General features: G+C 41.2%; 1 long non-coding RNA gene across 3 annotated transcripts in view; it reads left to right on the top strand.

The window, feature by feature from the left end:
* The window catches only part of LOC146775854 (uncharacterized), a 1053880-nt gene that overhangs the window by 94043 nt on the left and 944530 nt on the right, over nt 1-15307 (top strand). For all 3 annotated transcript variants that reach the window (XR_014972230.1, XR_014972231.1, XR_014972232.1), the window contains exon 2: nt 5981-6128. This is a non-coding gene — a long non-coding RNA (uncharacterized LOC146775854). The remainder of the gene's footprint in view (nt 1-5980; nt 6129-15307) is intronic.

The following is a 15307-nucleotide window of genomic DNA, read 5'->3' on the forward strand; positions in this document are numbered from 1 at the left end:
ATGTGAATATTTGACCTTGTTCGTAATCGGCCTTGTCGCGTGCAAATGTATGTGCCTTGCGAATTTTTATTTTTTCTTCATGTTTTTTTAGCCGGTATTTGATTTCATTTCTTGTATTTCATTATTTCTTCATTGATTTTTTTCAAGGTGCCAGGAGAATTCTCAGCCCCGTGGGACTCTCCCCACTTCTTCATATTTGGTCCGTGATTTCTGCTCCCACCACTTAGTTATTTCGTTCCTCATTAGTTTCTCTATAGTTCTTAACAATGTCTTTGCATCGCTTTCTCTATAGCCAGTGCTTGCTTGGGAACTCTGTGCGCTAGTAGTTGCTTTTGGCAGATTACTGAATAATTCATCAGCTGCCGCCTCCCTCTCACGTACTGCATCCGCAGACATGCAGAGACTGAATTATCTGTGTGCGTGCAGCGGGGTGTTACCAGGCTGCTGTTGCTGTCGTCGTCTACCGTACCCCCCCACCTACGCCTAATGCTGCTCCACTCACGGCCGTGATTCTGTTATCGACAGGTCTTCCGACCCAGCCGCTTCCATCCTCTGACCGGTGATGATTCCTCAGCTGCGATAGGGGGCTGCCGCCAAAAAACTCCTTTTCGGATCCTGTATAAGAATGTCAGTTGCAGGCGTCTGCCTTCTCCTGGGGAGGGGGTCCATTAACGAAAGCATATATATATATATACAAGATGCCTGTATATATATATATATATATATATATATATACACTTAAAAAACCATAGGTTTCACACATGTTATAGTTAGCTGGACATTTCACTCGTAAAAAACCAATGAAATTCCCCTGTTATAGTTAGTGCAGGCAACTATAACTCACGCGACCGCAATCCTCTGCTGATGACGTCAGATATTACATCACTGATGACATATGTGTCTTTATGAAAAATAAATATTTGTAATATATGTATAGCTAAAGATTAATGGAAGAAGACATGGGTAAATAAGTGTCTAAATACAGTGATGTAATATCTGACGTCATCAGCAGAGGATTGCGGTCGCGTGAGTTATAGTTATAGTCAGACTGATACTCAAAAAACCAACTAATAACCTATATAGACACCCATGTAGCAACTCACCAACCCATGCAGCCACTTATACACAAAGTGAGAGACTGATACAGATATTTACATATTTAAACATTACTCACTAAGCCATGTATTCACTATGATACACTTAATCAGTCAGTTACACAATCAATTTTTCAAAAACAAATCATCCATTTAGACACTTATATACCCATTTATTCTTCCATCGACCTTGAGATATACATATATAAAACATATTTAATTGTCAGAAACACACACATTCACTGGATGATGTCATCAGTGATGTCATTTGAGATGTCATCAGTGATGTCATGAGTGATGTCACTGACCATGTCATGAGTGATGTAATATGTGATGTCATCAGCAGTGCATTGCGGGCGCGCGAGTTATAGTTAGCTGAACTAACTATAACGGGGGAATTTCAATGGTTTTGTACAAGTGAAAAGTCCAGCTAAATATAACACCCCTGAAACCTATGTTTTTTTCAGTGAATTTCTGAGGTTTTTTAAATGCTAATTCCTAACTATAACGTGCCTGAAACCTATGGTTTTTTCTGTGAATTTCAAAGGTTTTTTAAATGCTAATTTCTAACTATGCCTACAGAGATAGGACATGTGAAGCAAGAAGAAAAAATGCACAGAAAGAAAAAAAAGAAGTGCAGAAAGAAGCAACAGAAGTCCTCAAAGACGAAGAAAAGTGCAGGAAGAAGGATAACGTGCAGAAAGAACAAAAAGAAGAGCAGAAAGAAGCCTTGTCAGAATTTTTTAATGAAATAGAAGAGGATTAGAGAAGTCACTCAAAATGTGCCCTCATTTTCTTTCTTCAGCATTAATCATAATTTCTATGGCAAAATGAACCCCCTCATTGTGTTCCTTTTTAAATTAAATGTTTTAAGTGTTACCAGTTTATTTCAATCAAGATGGCTTCAGGTGTGCCATACTTTTGTCATAATGAAGACAGTAAGCGCTCTAGTTGTTTTTAAGAACACTCTGGGACATTGTCATTGGGCTATACTTGGGCTACATCTGGGTGATATTTGGGCTACATTTGGGCTCTTTTGTCTCTGGTGGCCATCTTGGGAGACTTATTTGTTATGAAGTTTCCTAATTTCCTCATTTACTGCAGTCTCCTCAGTAGGAAATACTTTGTTTTTTACTTTGATTCCATCAAGAAGGCATTCAGATGTGTCACACATTTGCCATAAATTCAGAATGTTAGCACTATTTTTGCTCATTAGATCACTGTAGTAAAGCTACTGCTCACCAGGGAAAACTGCTGCTGGTATTGAAAGTGCATGTTTCAGTCTGCATGTCAGAATTTTTTAATGAAATAGAAGAGGATTTGAGAAGTCACTCAAAATGTGCCCTAATTTTTCTTTCTGCAGCACTAATCATACTTTTTATGGAAAAATGAACCCCCTCATTTTGTTCCTTTTTAAATTAAATGTTTTAAGAGTTACCACTTAATCCAAGCAAGATGGCTTCAGGTGTGCCATATGTTTATCATAAGTAGGACTGTTAGCGCTCTAGTTGTTCTTTGGAACACTCTGGGAAGCTGCAGTAGAACACAAAGGAATCAACTGACAGTCTCTGCCCTTGTTGGATGTACATGTTTTACTGAGAATGTCAGACTTCATTCTCACATGACTGAGAAAGATAATGTGAATTTACAGAAAATAAGCTCTCAGTTTAGCTTATAGATCACCTTCCAAAGCTCTGTGGGAAAAGCATGAGAAAATAGTTTTCTCTCAAACATGATTCATGATATCACAGCAGAAGGCTTTTTCACATGGTAAAATCACCTTAGAACACACCACAATTCCTAAAATGAGTATGATCCCATCAACAAATGATTTATAATGTAACTAAAGTCTTAAAACCTTCTATTAACTGCAATGCTTTTTAATGAGGTGCTATCATGTATATTGGTCCCAAGATGGCTGCCAACACTTGGATGAAGTGCTGACAGCCAATCAGATCTCAGGATGAGATGTGTGGTTAGGCTCCGCCCACATATATATATGATTTTACTTGTGATTTTCTCAGGAACTACTGAACAGATTGACACCAGACCTGCAAAAGGCACTTCCCTGACCTGAGGACTACCTCTCTGCCAAATTTCAAGTAATTCTGTTCAGCCGTTCGGGCTGTAGCTGTGTCTAAAGGTCCTATGGAAAAATGCATGGGAAAAACGCGTTTTGGGACCCCCCTTTTATCTCAGCCCCCGCTTGACGAATCCCCCCGAGACTTTCAGGGTAGGAGCGGAGCGTAGCGCCCCACCTATTTTGAAAAATTCGCGAGGATTCGTCAACCGGCGCCAAAGTTATTCAAAATAGAATGTTGCGGATTTCCTATGGAAACGTGGTCCTAACTATAACTATCTACTGGCGACCGCCAGTAGATAATATATATATATATATATATATATATATATATATATATATTCACTGAAAAAGGGTTTTACAGATGTGTTATAGTTAGGAATTAGCATTTAAAAAACCTAAGAAATTCTCTGAAAAAACCATAGATTTCAGGGACGTTATAGTGAGTTGCAAATTTAACTCATAAACCCAGAGAAATTCGCCTGTTATAGTTGGTTGAGCTAACTATAACTCCGTCGCCCGCAATGCACTGGTGATGACGTCACATATTACATCACTCATGACATGGTCAGTGACACCACTGATGACATCACTGATGACATCTCAAATTACATCACTGATGACATCATCCAGTGAATGTGTGTTTCTGTAAAGTTTAAATATTTTTCAGATATATATCTATGCCAAGGTGTATTGAAGAATGAGTGGATTTACAAGTGCCTGAATGGATTATTTAGTAGGTACGTGACTGACTGTATAAGTGAGTGATTGAAAATGTGTTACTGAATGTATGGGTTAGTGACTAAACTGTGTGAAAGTCTGTATTAGTGTTTCAGTTGGTGTATAAGCTGCTGCATGGGTTGGTGAGTAGCCACATGAGTGTCTATATGGGTTATTGATTTGTTGTCTGAGTATCTGTATGAGTGCCTGAGTGGGTGGGTTGGGGGGGTGTATGACTCTGTGCATACATGTCTGAGTGGGTGATTCACTGGTTGTATGGATTCAAAAGTATATCTGGGAAGGGCTGTATGGGTGAGTTAGTGTGTGTATGGCTGTGTTGGTGAGTGAATGAACGTCTCACTGGTATATGTGTGAGTAACTACATATGTTTTAAGGCAGTTTATGTATGTGTTGGAGTATATAAATGACTATACGTGAGAGTAAGGTTTTTGAAGAGTGGGTGTATAAAAGAGTGTCTGCTTGTATCAGTGATTGTATGACAGTAAGAACGTGTTAGTATTTGCATAAATAAGTGATGTGGTGTGTGTAGAAATAATGCAGTTGGTGTGAATAACTGTATACATGAGTAAATGGGTATGTGATTGATTCTTTGCATGACTGACTAGGTGTGTGAGTAACTCTATGGATGAGTGGCGGACTGTGACTGTATGTATAGGTGTAGGAGTGCATATTATAGTTCTGTATTGATGAGTAACTGCATGTATAAGTGAGTTGATGTGAGTGTAGACCTAGGAAATAGTGGGTGGTATGTAGTATCTGGCATTGTTGTGTGTATGGTTTCAAAAATAGTAGTCTGTATTTTAGAGTGTGTGTATCAAAGTTTATATTAGGCCAACAGCATGTGCATCAGATTATCACGTGGATGATGTAATCAGTGATGTCATCAGTGATGTCATCAGTGATGACCATGTCAAGAGTGATGTAATATGTGACGTTATCACCAGTGCATTGCGGGCGCGCGAGTTATAGTTAGCTCAACTAACTATAACGGGCAAATTTCTCTGGTTTTATATAAGTCAAATGTCCAACTAACTATAACGTCCCTGAAACCTATGGTTTTTTCAGTGAATATATATATATCATAAAAATTAATCAAAAAGGATAGGCTTTGTTTTGGGTAGTGTATTGATACTCATGTTTTATTTTTATAACTTGAGTATTATTAAAGTTTGATTAGTCGTTATTTTAAAAAAAAAATAATATATATCTTTATAAAATATATTTATTTAAAATATATTAAATGTGCTTTGCACTTATTCCCTGGGACGGGATGTATGGGAAACAGGGGTTTTGGGTGGGAGAGTGTATTAATACTCGTGTATTAATTTTAATACTTGACAATTGATATTTATTTTTAGTAATAGAGTATTTTAAAATAAGTTTGATTTTAAATTATTAAAAAAGGCCTAGGCACCTATCCTCTGCGACAGGATGCATGGGAAACAGGAGTTTTGGGTGGGGGAGTGTATTAATACTCGGGTATTCATTTTAATACTTCAGAATTCATTGATATTTAGGTTTACTGATAGATAATTATTAAAATATCTTTTTATAAAATTATTATCAGTATTACTTAATTTATAAGTTATTTTGTTGTAAAATTGTAAAATTAATTTTTATTATTAGAATTTATAAAAGTGATATGCAGACAAACTCAGGGTGTTTTTGGGTAGGGGTGATTTGATGTCAAGGTATAATTATAACCTATCATAAATATATTAATATACATTTTAAATTTAATTTATAAAATTATTAATTCTCTTAAATGTGTATTAATATATTTTAAAAATTAAAAAAGCATATATGTACAACATGAGTTTACATAAATAGACATATAAAATGTTTTTAAAATATAAATTTAAATAATAAAATTAATATTCAACAAAACAATCAATTGACACATTAATTGTAAAGTAGGTAATTTTATTACATTTATAATAAATGTAATACAGTTAAAAAAATAATCAAAAATGTTTTTAAAAAACTTTATTAGTTGTATTTTTTTTTTTTGAATAAACAGATTTTTTTAATGTATTGTAACATATCATTTTTATTTTCTTTGTAGATTTTCCCACGGTTTCCCATTGAAGTGAATGACAGAAATTGTCCTTGTTTCCTTTTTACGGAAAGAGATGACGTTGCCGCTTGGCGTAAGTTTCGTCATTGCGAGGATCGTCACGTTCCGGATAGAAGCAAGGAAGATCTGCGTCCAGGTAAGGCAAATTCAAATTATTAAAAATAGATAAAGTGTTGTATAGTTTATTGTAAGGAGAGAGGAGGGAGACAGGCTGCCGGTGGCGGGTTCACCCCCTAAGTTATTGCGTTGTTGCTGTTTTCCGGATAGGACGAAGGAACATGGACAAAGGATGCATAGATTGCAGAAATACTTTTAGGGACATTTTTAAAACAGGGATATATGGTTTTTGGGACTTTATGCTGGATTTTGGTTGAGAGAGGATTTCAACAATGGATTTTTTTGTTGCGTCTTTTGCCAAACAAGTATCTCTTTAAAATGTTTTTACTTTTTCGATGTTCTTTTATTTTGAATTCGATCGAGAGAGGATTGCAACAATGGATTTCTTGTTGCGTCTTTTGCCAAACAAGTATTCTTTTTCGGGATATTTTGGGGGATGCGTTTTCTGTAGGTGAGCACAGTAGTTTTCAGCACAATTTTTCCTGCAAAAAATGGCTTTGGACTGTGTCCATTTTGGTTAGTTTAACTCGAGTCATGGCTTATATCCCGGATTATAGATTGTTTCCTATGGCTTAAAGGACTGCTCAAGACTCTTGGTGAAATGTGGGATTGTACGCAAGTCCAAGAGTTGAAAAAAGAAGACAACCAGTGATAAGAAATCCAACTTTTAATTTATAATTTACATTTTGTTTTAAAAATGCCAATTGAATTAGGGAAATTTATTGTCAAAACAGGCAAGTAAGGTGGTTTAGGAGTTAGTGTAGATTAGAAATGTAGGATGTGTGCAATATTATCTAGGTAGTCTGAAGCCACCATCAACAGAAATTGTTGAATTTCACCCAATAGTCGCTCGGACATTTCTTTTAGAAATTCGTGGGTACAGACTACCAGTTAATGATTGCGCAATTCTCATTTCTTGGAAACTGAATAGTGTATATTTGGGTGAATGGATGGGGTATGGGCTTAAACGTCCCATCCATCATCCAAATAGCACTGCTCTCTAACTTAAGATGATGGGGTATGCTAAAGATTAGAGTTCTTTTTAAGAGGGTTTTTGTTGTAAAACAAAAGAAAGGGTTCATTAGTAACGGTTACAGTAAGTTGAGGAGGAATGTTAATATCAGAGAAGGTTTGGGGTGTTACACGTAGGGGGTTACTTGTCTGTTTTTTAAGCTGAACAATTCTGTGTAGGTTGGGAATTTTGGACATACAACTTGCTACATGTGTAGGAATGTTTTGTGATACCTCCCTCAAAACTGAGCCACAGGGTTCATTAGAGGTGGATGCCAGGGCTTTCATTTCATTTATATTTTCTCTTACCTCTATCTCCATTGCAGAGGATGAGTGGTTATGCTCGGTGGACCTTTCAACAGTGTCACCAAGAGTAACCGCTCTGCTTGTGCTATGGGATGAGTAATAATGCACACACCTCCAATGGCACCTAGGCTCAGTTAATCTCTCCTTACAATAAACGTAGCCACTCTAACTTAAAAGCCTTTTTCCCTTGCTTGATTGCAAATAGTTGGCTTGTTTTCTTGCTACTATTCTCTGTAGAAAGAAGAAAAAGAGAAAAAAATGTTTGTGATTTTGTGTGTGGTTGCTTGAAAAATTATTTTTGCCTGCAAGTGAAAAATATGTGTTAATTATTTTAAAGCTTTTTTAACAAAATTGTACCAGGTTTTAATTGCATTGTTTTGATAATGTCGGTATGGACTTGTTTGCTGCTTTGATACCTTTGATTGAAAAAAAAGATACATTTTGGATAGACTTGACAGAATGAAAAAGGTTACCTTTTTTAGGTTTTTCTGTTGTGTGGTTGGAAAGTTCTTGTGTAGATGCTGTTTAAAAAAAAAATGTTCTCTATCACTTGTTCTTTATGTTGTGATTAGAGCTTTTGATTCTTTGGTTCTGAAAAAAGTGTAGAAATGTTATAAGTTTTTTGCTTGGAAAAGGTTTAGTTTTACAAATATCCTGCAAAGAAATGGATTAGTGCTTATGTACATGAAAAAAAAAATGTTGCTTTTGTTTGTGAGGTTCATTTTTTGATGCAATGATACATTTTCAAACAAAATGCTTCCTTACTTGAAACCAGGAAAAAAAATTGTGGTTATGGATCATTTTTACCTTGTATAATTTGGCTTCTAGAGTGTTGAAGGGCTTGTTTGGATTATTGTGGCTGTGGATGTGTTCCTCTACTCTTGTTGGTTTATATGATTTTATCTGTGGAGAATTGTACAGAAAAAAACTGTTTGATTGCATACTTGACAGAGAACAGAAATGAAAATGTGAAATTTACAGTTTCAATTTTTAATATTTAATTTAAAAACAATCAATTTGCCCCTACCACCATCCAGCACTTTCCCTGAGGCATGCATCTGTCTGAGTAGGAATAGTAATTTTGCCTCCACGACTATCCAACACTTTCCCTGAGGCACGCACCCGTCGGAGTCGGAATAGTAAATTTGCCCCCACCACCATCCAGCACTTTCCCTGAGGCATTCACCGGTCTGAGTAAGAATAGTAAATTTGCCTCAATGACTATCCAGCACTTTCCCTGAGGCATGTACCTGTCGGTGTAGGAATAGTAAATTTGCCCCCGCCACTATCCAGCACTTTCCCTGAGAATGTTCCCTGAGGCAAAGTCATGAAGGTGAAAAAATAGTATTTTTAAAACATATCACTGATCAGTGCCTGCTAATATATTATTTCTGACCTCAATAAAGTTTTTTTTTTGTTCAGATAATTTTTTACTGTTCACTTACATTTGATCCTGTAAAGGTTTGTTTGTTCTTGGTAGCTATTTGGTGTTGCTGTATGTCCAATCTCTCTTAATTTTTGTTTATGGCTTTTTTTACTTCGAAAAACATTTTGCGCTTTTTTCACTTCTTTTCAATGTAAAGTACATTTTAAGAATATCTGTTGTATATTTGGACTGCTTTTCAAATTCAGTAAATGCTGTAAATAAGTAAAAAATATAATAAGTACTTGAGAATAAGGTGTAATTATTTGGAAGCTGTTTATTTTTAAACATACACTTACTTCGATCTGTAGATGGCAGTGTTCAACTGGTAAATCAGGAAAATTCTCCTGCTACTCCTGCTGTGTGTGGTCACTATGGAAGTCAGTTTACCACTGAGCACAAAATAGTGGCCGGCTTCTTTTATACGTTTTTTGGGGGTAAACGAGAATTTAAAGAAAATATGTTTTGCAAACAGTTTTTTCGCCTGATTCATACACTGACATAATGACTATTTATTTTATCTTGCGTAAAAATGTTCATTTAGACGTTTATTCTCGGAATGTCAGCCATCTTGAGTATATGCTGGCTCTGTAATAAAAATAGTTGAAGGACTGTCATTCTATGTGCTTCAATGGATTATATGTATAATTTTTTTTGCCTGTGACATTAGTGTGTGTTTTTAAAAACATGCTATTAAATATCTGTAATTTTCGCTATTTTTTTCAAACATATTTTTAGATTTTATTATTAATACCAAGGAATTTTAATGGATAGGTACTATAAAAATATCGGAGTATTAAAATTAATACCTGGGTATTCATAATCCCCCCCACCCAAACCCCTATTTCCCTAGCATCCCTTCCCAGGGGATGGATGCAAAAATATTAAGTTACTGAAATTTTACTAAAAAACAATGAAAAAATATTATGCATTGTAATGGTATGCGTTGTATTAGTATGCATTGTAATGGTATGCGTTGTATTGGTAGTTTTAATATATTTCAATGAACCTGCGTTGTAATGGTATGCTTTGTAAAAACATGTGATGTAATGGTAATTGCATTGTAAAAACTGCGATGTAAAAGTATGCGTTGTAATGGTATGTGTTGTAACGTCATATATTCTTCCAACCGCATGCAGCCCCCACTCCCCATGCCAACAAGTGCTCCAGGGTCCCCACCCCTCGGGCCGATCCCCATTTAAAGAGGAGGGGGAGTGCACCGCCCTCCCTGAGCCAATACTGGCCCCAGAGAACCAGTCCCTGAAGCCTAAGTCCATTTAAGGCCGCAGCCAATACTGACCCCAGGACCACATTCCCTGTGGTTTAAGGTGGGTGACCACTAGGAGAGCCACAACACACAAAGTTGAGGGGGGAGCTCCAAGGCCCCGTGTCCCGTTGGCTCGCATGCATGCATCCAACCTGTGTGCAGTAGGAACCAGCTTTTTGACCATCTGGCAGACCAGGTTTTTTTTCTCTTTCAGGCAGGGAAAAATAAATGTGTGCGCCCACCCGGCAGGAGCATTTTTGCATCTTCCATCAGGTAGGAGCACACATTTTATTCTCTGCCCGCGCTATTGCGACTGGGAAAACAGTGTCCCTGGGACACAATAACAAAGCTGGACTTGGGAGATGGGATCCCTAGGACCATTCAAGGCTTGAGGGGGGTGTCTGCATGCCCCATTCCCCTTTCAAAGTGGCAGCCCCAGACAATGTGTCCCTGAGGACTTTGTAGGCTCAGGGAGAAGGGCTGCATGCCCCCTCCCATTTAGTTTAGGGACCCCTCCACTAGGCCTACCCATGTAAGGTTGCTTCCAGTGCAAGTGACGAGCTACAGAGTAACTCTGTCCTTATTAGTGATTGCCAGCATGTGCTCTAAAAGAATAGTCACTTTCGATGAATTTATTGCTGAGCTGCAACTCTGAATACACTGTTTACTGTCTGGTATGCCCGTGCAAAAAGCGATACATCAGGAGTTCGATTCACTCTACCAAAAAACGCATTTTACAGCACATGGGGGCAATCACTAATAAAGACAGCAGTTATACGGTAGCTCGTCACTTTGAGAGTACACACCAGAGTAATGGGGACCTACTGAGTTTTTTTTTGTCTAGACCAAGTCCCTAAAGACAAAAGAGGGGGGGAACAGGATTAGGAAATTACCTATCCTGGAATCAAAGTATATGATAAAGCATCAAACGATGGCCCCCCTAGGTCTTAATAGCGATGAAGAAATGTGGGTAAACCTTGATTGAAACAACTGGCCGCATTTCTGTATGTAGTTAGCAGGGTTTTCTGTACCTCTACACTGCACCTTGTCGCAAATGGGTTATTCATTCCTCTATTCCATTACCCACACTAGGTATATGTAATAACCGGAATCAAATGATATGTTTCTTAGTGTATAGATAAATGAATTAATTATTAAACTTCTAAATCTATACGGACGGGAGTAAGAGTGATTTGAATGATGTACATGCCATTTAAACCATTTCCGTGATCACAAGGAGATTGCTCATTCAGGGCACAATTATGAACTGGATTTTTTGTTAGAATTTTTTTATTAGGGTTTTGCATACAATATTCCATAATATACATCAAATATTTCACCGATGAACCACCTTTTGTATCATTGTAAAGTATCGTTCCTGTTTACAAAGGGCGATTGCACTAGTTGTCCAGTCCCCGGAACCCCTTGACATAGCTGAGATCGTAAATCTACTACTGGTTTGTTCCAGTGGACTGTAGTGTGTTCTGTTGCGACTGTACCGATGCGTCACATGATAGATAGGGTTAGCACGTTCTCCCCGCTCCTATCTGTGTACCGCTTCCCCTATAATGTACGTGATCATCTATTCCGTTTAGCGAATATATCGGCTTTAGAACTGCCGATGGAAATTTAACTATGAACTGTGGGAAGGAGAGGAAAAAAGGAAAGGGGGGGAAAAATGAAGAGGGGGGGGTACATATATGGTGGGCAAGGATAATCGGTCGCGGCGGGTGGTGTGCTGACTGATTGTATGTCCGTCGGATGCGTCCTGGGGTGATCTTGGGGGGGAATTGAGCCGTCGTAGGGGCGAGCAATAAACTCGGGGGGCCTCGTCTATCTCTCCTTATTGGTCCTTCTACTTGCCTATTGTACCACTATCATTGGGTCCTGTGCGGTGGGGGATAGGGAGGGGGTGTGGGGTGGGGGCTGCGTCATTTCCTGCGTTTCCCCGTTCCTGCTTGAAGTGAATTAGGAGCTGCGCCCATTCCATGGATATTGGATGTTTACGTGTGCCCTTTACCTCTTCCTCTCGTAGTGTCTCTTCCTCTTCTGCCCCCCACTTGAGTAGTGCCCCCGCCCAAGCTGCCTCCGAGGGCCCAGTAGGGGCCCTCCAATGCATAGCTATATTCCTCTTTGCTAAAAGAATGGCGAGGGATGCAAATTTCCATTGTAATTTTGCAGTTTTCTTTTTCTGGGAGATCCCCAGAGCGCACGCCTCCCACGTGGAAATGTTCGGGAGATTGGCCGCTGTTCGGAGTGCATGGTGTACCCTGTCCCAATACCGTTGTATGGAGGGGCAGGCCCAAAACATGTGTTTAAAGTCTGCATCTGGTGCCTGACAGCGGGGGCACGTGAATTGCGTATCGGGGTAAAACCGGAGAAGCTTATCCGGTGTAAGATACGCTCGATGCAGGATATTGAACTGTATGTTTTTGGATCGTGTGTTCCTGGATACTTTTTGGGAAATTCCAGAGCTTGGCGCCATTCGATGTCATGGAATGCGCGGCCCGCGTCGTCCTCCCACGCCCTGCGGAGCCCATCCAGGGAGACATCTGTCAATTCCCGAATCGCTTTGTAGTGCCACGTGATTAGGTGTCTACCTGTCCCCATGCGCAGTATCGTGTGTAACACTGGATGTTGCGGGGGTTCCCCGTCCCGAAGGTTCCAGTGTTGGCTACCACTGTCTAAGATTTGTCTGTGCCGTAGAAACTGTCCGTGCGGGAGGTCATACCACTCGACCATCTGGGCATAGGTCTTCAGTTGTCCTTCGTGAAACAACACCTCCATCTCTGTTACGTCGTGATCGGTCCATACCCGGAGGGCTCCCGCGGTGTAGTACCCGCTCTTCCGAGGGAATCCCACCAGGGGGAGCAAAGGAGAGTATAATGGTCGTCCCCTCGACATACGGTGTATCCGCATCATACATCTGCGGGCTACAGAAACCTGTAGCGGGTGCGTGCGTGTCGGTCTAGTACCGGGCAACAGCATTCGTCTGATAGCGGGGAGGGGTATCCTGCCACCCTCCGTTATCGTCTCTCCCATGTGCCTCTCTGCCGTCCAGTGGGACAGCCACTGGAGCTGTGCCGCAAGGAAATATGATTCGAAGGATGGAGCTCCCAGACCTCCGCCCGTCGTAGGCAGATATAACGTGCGCAGCGCCACTCTATGGCGTCCGCCGCCCCAGATCAGTGCTGTTAGCAACGCGTCTAGCTCCCAAAAAAAAGGAGCGCGGCGGGATTATCGGGAGATTTGCAAAGTAATATAGCATTCTCGGTACCCTGATCATTTTTGCTATGGCTACACGCCCAATGGGTGCCAATGGCAGCGTCTTCCAGAAGCCTACCGCCGGTCGTAAACTCGCTAACGCTCTGCGATGGTTGCCCTCGAAAAGGTCCTTGGGGGAGTGGTAAAGCGGCACTCCCAGATATCTGGGGGCCGTCGCGTCCCATGTTAGCGTCTGGGCGCCCATTGTGATTTCCAAGGGCGCCATTTGGGCGCCTAGAGGGAAGATCGATGATTTCCCCCAGTTTACTTTAAGTCCCGAGGCCTCCCCGAACTCCTGTAACGTTGTCCATATTGGGGTGAGATCGTCCGAGATGTCACGAACGTATATCAGGAGGTCGTCCGCGTATAATGACACGCAATGGGTTGTATCCGCTATGGGAATCCCCCATGCCTCCCCCTCCCGTCGCAATCTTATGGCCAGGGGTTCCATCGCTAGAGCCAAAAGGAGACGGGAAAGGGGGCACCCCTGCCTGGTCCCTCATGTCACCGGGAATGGGGCCGATATGAGTTTGCCGACACGCATCCTGGAGGTGAGGCCTCTATATAGGAGCTGGGTATACACCATGAGTGTGGGACCGACGCCTATGCACTGGAGGACCGCGAACAGATAGGGCCACAATAGGGTGTCGAACGCCTTCTCCAGATCTAGAATCAGGCTTGCTGCTCGTGGGAATCTATCTTTTGCCTGGTCTTGGATATGAAATAATCTACGTAAATTATGTGAGGTATTGCGCCGAGGAACAAACCCACACTGGTCAGGGTGCACTAATGCCGGAAGAATTTGACTGTATCGATCTGCTAAGATTTTCCCCAGAATCTTGCAGTCTGTGTTTAAGAGCGTTATCGGCCTATAGGAAGCAGGGAGTGTGGGATCTCTGTGTGGCTTCAGGAAGGTCACTAGGATCGATGTCCGCAGTGATTCCGGGAGTATCTTTCTGGCTAATGCCTCCTCGTAAATGGAAGCCAGTCGGGGCGCCAGCTGGGCCACGAATGTGCTATAGTACTCAAGTGGAAAGCCGTCCGTACCCGGTGCCTTCTTGCGTGCCAAAGACCTGATCGCTTGTGTTACGTCTGCGGGTGTGACCTTCTTATCCAATTCCTTCCTGCCTGCGGGGGGGATCCTGGGCATGGGCGATGGGCCTAGGAATCGGGTAAGTTTTCTCGGCATCTCAGTCTGTGGGGCCCGGTATATTTCCGTGTAGTATTCGTGAAATATGTCGATTTGGGAGTGTTTGGGCTGTCCGTCTGTGTCTATAAGTTCTGTGATGAGGTGTGGCGTTGTGTCCTGCTTGACTAACCAGGCCAGAAGTGACTCCGTTCTATTGCCCTCCCGGTGTGTTTTAGCCGCATAAGCGCGAAAGTTGTATTTGCGCAGGTCCCGCATCTTTTCTGCGTGGGAGGATTTTGCTATGGACAGTTGTGCCAGTGTGGCTTTCCCCTGATCTGTACTTTTCGATAATTCCTCCAATTTAGTCTCTGCATTTTGTAAGGCACTTTCCAGCACTCTCCTCACCCCCACCACCTGTTGGATGCAATGTCCCCTGGCACTAACTTTAAACGCGTCCCACTCTATTGATCTGGAGGATGCCGTGCCATCGTTCCGTAGAAAGTGTTCCCGCATATATTCCCCATGGGTTTGGCGAAATGCCGGGTCAGTGAGGCATTCTTGGGGTAGCTTCCATGTTGGGATTGGGGGATGAGGCTGTCGCCATCTGAGGACCACTGTGTGTGCGTCGTGATCCGATACTATCCTGCCCAGATAGTCTGTGTCTTGTACTTTGGGCAGAAGTATCGCGGAACACAGGAACCTGTCGAGCCTGACTCTCAGATTGTGTGGGATGGAGTGAAAGGAGTAAAGCTTTGTTGTTGGGTTCCGCGCCCTCCAGCCATCCGTCAGTGCCCACCT

The sequence above is a fragment of the Triturus cristatus genome, chromosome 12 (assembly GCF_964204655.1).
Source record: "Triturus cristatus chromosome 12, aTriCri1.1, whole genome shotgun sequence".
NCBI classification, from domain to species: domain Eukaryota; kingdom Metazoa; phylum Chordata; class Amphibia; order Caudata; family Salamandridae; genus Triturus; species Triturus cristatus.